This window comes from Apodemus sylvaticus, chromosome 4 (assembly GCF_947179515.1).
Source record: "Apodemus sylvaticus chromosome 4, mApoSyl1.1, whole genome shotgun sequence".
Taxonomy (NCBI): domain Eukaryota; kingdom Metazoa; phylum Chordata; class Mammalia; order Rodentia; family Muridae; genus Apodemus; species Apodemus sylvaticus.
In genome coordinates this window covers 109,689,852-109,697,560 of record NC_067475.1, presented here as the reverse complement: position 1 = coordinate 109,697,560, position 7,709 = coordinate 109,689,852, and positions in this window count along the sequence as shown.

Below are 7,709 nucleotides of genomic sequence, written 5' to 3'. Positions count from 1 at the left end.
TGTGTTCTCCTTTTCATTTCTAATTTTGTTTATCTGGATTTTCTCTCTCTGCCTTTTGGTAATTTGGATAAGGGTTTGTCCATCCTATTGATTTTTCTCAAAGAACAAACTCTTTATTTCATCGATTCTTTGTATTATTTTTGTTTGTTTCTATTTTATTGACTTCAGCCCTAAATTTGATTATTTTTTTTGTCATCTACTCCTTCTGGATGTGATTTCTTCTTTTTGTTCTAGACCTTTCAGGTGTGCTGTGTGTTAAGCAGCTAGCATGAGATCTCGCCAGTGTTTTTACACCGGCACTCAGCGCTCCATGGACTTGCCTCTTCAAGCCGCTTTGATTGTCTCAGAAGTTTGGGTGTGCGTGTGTGTGTGTGTGTGTGTGTGTGTGTATGTGTGTTCATTTCTGTTTAATTCTAGGCACTCTTTTTTTTTTTTAATTTGTATCTCGACTCACTCTTCATTCTACAGAGAGGTTTTGCAGTTTCCATGAGTTTGTAAGGATTCTGTTCTTCTTGATATCTAGCTTTAAACCATCAGGGTCTGATAGGATATGGAGTATTTCAATTTGCTTGTATTTGTTGAGATTTGCTTTGTTCTGGATATGTGGTCAGTTTTGGGAAAAGTTCCATGAGGCGCAGAGCAGCAGGTATAGAATTTTGTGTTTGGGTAAAATGTTCTGTAAATATCTGTTAGGGCCATTTGATTTATACTGTTTACCCACCATTTCTATTTTGTTTTTGTTGGATGGCCTGTCTATTGGTGAGAGTGGCGTATTGAAGTCACCCATTCTTAGTGGTGAGGGTCAATCCCAGGTGATCCCGGGTTGGGAAATGGAAAACGAGGAGTGACAATTTTTTGAAATATTCAAAATGTACTGGAAATAGGTTTAGCTTAAGACTTGAGATGACTTATAAACAACAACAGTCACATGAGTCTACACAGCATTGTGTTGTCATAAAGCTGGCCTGCTTAAGGTCAGTACCAAACATCTGGGCAATCAGAAGCAGGCTGCATTTGTTCCTGAAGATGATTCCAAACCTCAGAACTGTTTGGCCTGAAGATGACTGAGGCAGTAACCACTGAACTCAACATTTTTCATTCTACTTTTCTGAGGATTGTTGTACAATTTGGATCATGTCTATAATCTGTGGGGACACTAAAAGATTATCAGAATGAGTGAAATATGTTAAGGATGTTGCTTTAAGACATTTGTTTCCAATTATTATGTCTTTTAAAGGTTTTTATTTTATGCCAAATGTTAAGCCCAACTTTCCTTTTTTTGTTGTCATGGAGTTGACTGGATTAAGCATAGACATATGCACACATACACACATATACACACACAAATAAACATAAATACACACACACATACAATACATACATAAATACACAAACAAAAACATACATATACACACACACATATATAAACACACACATATACACACAAACACACATAAACACATACACACGTACAAACACATATATATAACCTACAAACACACATACACATACATATACATACCCACAAACATACACATAAACACATATACACAAACATATACACACATACATCCACCTACAAACACACATACACATACATACACACATAAATACACAAACACACACATAAACACATACATACAAACACATATACACACATACTCACAAACATACATTTACACCTACAAACACACATACACATATAAACACACATACACATACATACATAAACACACACATATACACATAAACATATACACAAACACATACACACATACAGACACATATGTACATATAAATACACACATATAGCCATTTGTACACACATATGTACACACATATAAACACACATACACATATGTACACACACATAAGTACACATACACACATTTGTGTACACCCACCCACACACAGTCATTTTAGAGAGAAAGGAAAGAGCCGAAGTTTGACCTCTCTGGGGCTGAGACAGCTGTTTCTCTATGCTCTAGATACTTCCACACCTCTTTAAGATTTTTATGAAATTGAAGGAAGGTGAAAATGTATTTCATACCACAGTGTGCAGGTTTACTTTCGGCATTTAGCATTTTATGGTTATTTTTAACTAATTTTGACATCACATGCTTTCTTCTAATAAGCTCATATTGTAACTCAAAAAAAAAAAAATCAACACAAAGACATTTCTGAGGCAGCATAAAGTGACAGGAAAAATTAAGGGGAAAATGGAACACAAAGAATTTCCTCCCCTGGGATCTAGTCTGCATTTCCTACTGACATAACAACTACATTTCCTACTGAAATAACACAACTGATAAAACCATTATCATTATCTAAGAAATAATCTTTGTTTCCCTTAATTAGTAAATCTCAAGCACCAACTAAACTCTGCCTTCCTAGGACAAGAATGCTCAGGGTCCCGCGTCGAAGTGCATGAGTGCTTTCCCCTGACCCCTAAACCTAAACGATGCACTTCATAAAATGTACAACTTAAAGGGCAGAACAGCAGATCGGTGAAAAAGAACTGACTGGATATTACCCTTCAGAACCATCGTCATTAGGAGCGTCTCCAGGCCTCAGGGGCTAGGCCTTGGTGGGGAGAGCCTTAGGGAGATGAGAGAATTAGACAGGGTTGACCCTTCTACTGAAGGCAGCACGGTGGGGCACTGAAGGGAGAGAGACTTCCCTTTAAATACAGGGAAGGAAATGTGCTGCTGGTTCTTCTAAGTTTCAGAGGGTGGATAAGCCTCAAACCACAAGAGCTAGCCTGGCCTGGCTGCAAAGCCTCTGCACAGCTTGCTCTTTTCTTATCAAGGCTGAGGGCAGGGAGGCGGGGAGGGGGAGAGAGTTGGGAGGGAGAGATGAAGAGGAGAGGAGGAGGAGGAAAGGAGGGGGGGAGGGAGGGAAGGAGAAAGAGGAGAGGGAGAGATGTAGGATCTGACTTGATTTGGGGGAGTCAGAGAAAGGCACTTAGGGACTCTGTGGCCTAACAAAAACCAAAACCACCTCACAAGTTCATTTACAAAAAGATTATTTGAGATAAGAGGAAAAAGTATACGGGTTCCTATATTTTCATTTGATCTTCAAATTTTACTTGTACTTTGCTTAATCTTTATATATTGGCAGAAATTACCTCCTTTGAGGACTGTAACTTAGCCACAGAACCACCACATATATAACCATAGTAACAACACCAAAGAGTGATTTTCTTGAGAAGTCTGCACCTGCCTTGGGGTGACGTCTGTTTCCCAAGCCAGTTAATTCCCTTTCCCCCTCCCTCTTGTCTTCTCTTCCTCTTCCGTGTATGTACATGTGTATATTTCCGTACTTAAATCTGGACCATGCACTGTCCCTGATTTTTACTTAACAACCTGCTTGACTTTGCTTTACTCTGGCTGTCTTAACAGGGTTTCTATTGGTGTAACAAAACATCATGACTAAAAAGCAAATTGGGAGGAAAGAGTTTATTTGGCTTACACTCCCATATTTCTGATCATCATTGCCTTAGTTAGGGTTTTACTGATGTAAACAGTAAGGCAACTTTTTTAAAAAAGATTTTATTTATTTTATATATGTGAGCACACTGTCGCTGTCTTCAGACACACCAGAAGAGAGCATGGGATCCCATTACAGATGATTGTGAGCCATCATGTGGTTGCTGGGAATTGAACTCAGGACCTGTCCATGGAAGAGCAGTCAGTGCTCTTAACCACTGAGCCATCTCTCCAGCCCCCTCCCACAAGGCAACTCTTATAAGGACAGCATTTAATTGTTTATAGGGACTAGCTTGCAGGTTCAGAGGTTCAGCCCATTCATCAAAGAAGGAGCACAGCAGCTTCAAGGCAGGCATGGGGCTGGAGGAGCTGAGAGTTCTACATCTTCATCTGAAGGCTGCTAGCAGAACACTGGCTTCCAGGCAGCTAGGACAAGGGCATTAAAGCCCATGCCACATAGTGACACACCTACTCCAACAAGGCTACACCTTCTAATAGTGCCACTCCCTGGGCCAAGCATATACCAACCACCACAATCATCAAAGGAAGTCAGAACAGGAGCTCAGGCAGCTTGAAACCTGGAGGCAGGAGCTGATGCAGAGCCCATGGAGGGGTGCTGCTTATTGGCTTGCTCTCCATGGCTTGCTCAGCCTGCTTTCTATAGAGCATAGGAACACCAGTCTAGGGATGGCACCACCCACGATGGACTGGGCTCTCCCCATTGATCACTAATTGAGAAAATGCCTTATAGCTGGATCTCATAAAGGCATTTCCTCAGCTGAGGTTTCTACCTCTCTGATGACTTTGTGTCTGGTTGACTCATAAAGCTAGCCGGTACAAATAGCTCCTAAGGGTGGGCGCTCCTGCCTCAGAATACTCTCAGCTATATCTCCTTTCTGCTGCTGCTGTTTCCAGATATAACTAACAGATGGCTCTCTAAGATGAGTAGTTGCAGAAATTGAACACAGGGTGGCAATGTATCATTATTAAAAATATTAATGTAGTTATTCACTTTTTGAGAAACAGCATAAATGGAAATTTAAACATACAGGAGATTATCTTTTTATTTTTTTGTTTCGTTTGAGACAAGGTCTCACTGTGTAGTTCCAAAGGGATTGGAATTCACTGTGTAGACCAGGCTGGCCTAGAATTTGTAATGCAAATTCTGCCTCCGGGGTGCTGGTTCTGAAACCATGTGACCCAGTCTCCAGCTAGGAGATTATGTTTTTAATCCAGTGATACAAATGGATTCTTAAAGCTTTTTATTTGCAAACAGTTTCAAATTTATTAAATGATAGGAGATTTGCCAATAGGAGCTTCGTGCCTTGACTGTCCCCTCTTAGTATTTTCCAATAAAGCATCACATATTCTAATATACAAAGAATATACATATTCTTTGAATGGGATGGGGGTAGACCTAGGAAGACTTAGGAAAGGAATGGGGAGAATATGACCAAAGTACATATGTAAAAATTCCCAAAGAATTAATAAAACCTTACACTAAAAAGGGGGGATTAGTATTATAAAACTATTTCATTTGTTGTGGTGCTGGTTTGAGACTGGGTCTCTGCATCCCTGTGGGGGTTCTGGAGCTCTCTAGGAAGACCAGGCTGGCCTTAAACTTCACAGATTCCTCCACTCTGCCTCCAAAGGGATGGGATTAAAGTGTGTGCCACCACTGTAAGACTACTTTTAAAGAACAAAAGATTTTAATAAAGCGATTCTGCTCTAAAAAACAAACAAACAAAAAAAAACTTATTTCTACAAATTAAGGAATATTTTCCCCAAATTATTCCTCAGCTGCAGATGGGGAAGGAAGTAGATGTAATAAAAATATGATTTTCAGTTCCTGAACTAGAAGCTATACAGAAAACAGCATGCTGCTGAGATGTATGCACTCTTAAACAAGCAAACCAGAATGGGGACTACCCAGTGGTCGGGGACTACCCAGTGGTCGGATACTCGCCTAGCATGTGCAGAGTCCTGGGCTCAAGTCCCATCACTGCAAGAAACAAAACAAAACCGTAAGTGGGAGTTGGAGAGATGGCTCAGCGGTTAAGAGCACTGACTGTTCTTCCAGGGGTCCTGAGTTCAATTCCCAGCAACCACATGGTGGCTCACAACCATCTGTAATGGGATCCGATGCCCTCTTCTGGTGTGCAGGAATACATGCATACAGATTGTTGTATACAGAATAAGTAAATCTTAAAAAAAATAAATAAATAATTAAGCAAACCAAATCTAAAAGTTCTGAATCCCAGTCAATCCAATGGAAATAAGTTAAAATAAGCAAAGTAACAAATAGTAGTAGTTAAAAGATGTGATAAGCCTAAAAATAAAAATGATAGAAATAAATCCAAATATAATACATTACTAATTATATGTAAATTAGCTAGAACTTTTAAAATGTAAGGATGCAAAAAAGCTGACCAGGAAAGAAAAAGATATTTCACAAAGTGTATTCAAAACAAGGTGAGTAGATATTTTTCAATATGTATGAATGTATGTTCAAATAATTGCTTTCAATAAATATATTTTCAAGTATTTGTCTTTGTGAATATGTTTCTCAAATTGTTTATCCATAATCTGAATATCAATAATAATAATAATAATAAAATACATGTTTAAAAAAAGTAATTGCTAGAGGTTGGAATGGCTATTATATAAATAAAGTGTGTGTAAACTGACATGACTCTCAATGGTATAGTTATGGGAAGGTTTTTACTGTAGATATGAGAAAGAGCTAGAGGCATCTGGAATATCCAGAGCAGAGCGAGAAAGAAGGAGACTGAACATGGCCAGCAGGAGAAGCAGAGAGGGAGAGGGAGAGATGGAAAACAGTAGGGTTTTGAGGGGGAGCCTGTGAGCTGGAGGACTTTAGGATGAGAAGGGTTAGGACGCGAGCAAGGCCTTTGAAATGTGGAACAGGTATTTGTGATGCTGAGGGAGGACATAGGGAGGCATGTTCTTTGGTATATTAATAGGCACCAAAATTATCCATTTGTCTCTTCTGAGTTTTGAAATTTGGGTATATTAGTTGGAGTGCTCTAGGGCAACAGAACTTATAGAATACATATATTCATACATGTATATATACATATGTATATTTATATATAATATACATTTATATAAAAATAAATATATATAAAGGGGATGTATTAGTTGTGATCCAGCAGGTACAATAATGGCTGCTGTGAATGGAAGGTCCTAGCACTCAGTAGTTACACAGTCCAGGAAGCTGAATGTCTCAGCCAGTCTTCAGTATATGCAGGAGGGGTGGCCCAGATTAGAGGTGGGTTGTCTCGGCTCCAAAGATCTGAATTAACAGTGTGTCTTCCTACCTCAAAGATCTGGATTAATGCGGATCTTCCTACTTTAAATTAAGCAAAAGTCTTTTACAAGGGTACCACTACATTTTTGGGTTTTAGTTAATTCCAGATGTAGTTGGGTTGACAATCAAGACTAGCACGCATATTGGATCTGCCAAAAAGGATCTAGGAACTTGGACACACCAAACAGAGAAGCAAAAATGTATTTACAGGATTGGTTATGCATTCCTTTAATTTCAGCACTCTGGAGACAGAGAAAGGCATCTCTGGGAATTCAAGGTCAGCTTGGTCTACATATCATTTTCCAGGTCATCCATGTTTACATAGTGAGGCCTGTATGTGTGTGTGTGTGTGTGTACATACATATGTGTGCACATATTGACATGTATCCACACATACACATATACATGTACATGGAACTGTAATATGTGGATGACTTTTACAGTTTTATTGTAATACGTGTGACCCAAATGGCACTGAAATACTCATAGCTAGTTGAGTAAATCATAGACCATCCTGATCGTGTAGCTACAAAATCACCAGAGGATGATCTATAGTCTATCGGTGTGGTCAGTGTGGGCTGGTACCAGGATATGTAAGCATTGCTTCTGTTTCCTATGTAGATATATTTTAGGTGAAAAGCAAATAGAAAAAAGAAAAAGTATCTGTGTAAATCTACCATTTGTCCCTAAAATGAGTAGCTATGTAATCACATCCATATCTGTCTGTCTCCCCATCTATCTCATGAAGAGAGAATGAAAGAGACTCTTGCCGATATTGCTCTAAAACCCTTCAGTCCCTCTGCAAGGTGCACACTCAGGACAAGGAAGCACAGATACTCACCATAGACTTGTGCTTGGATACTTGCAGCACCATTACTCGGGACAGCCTG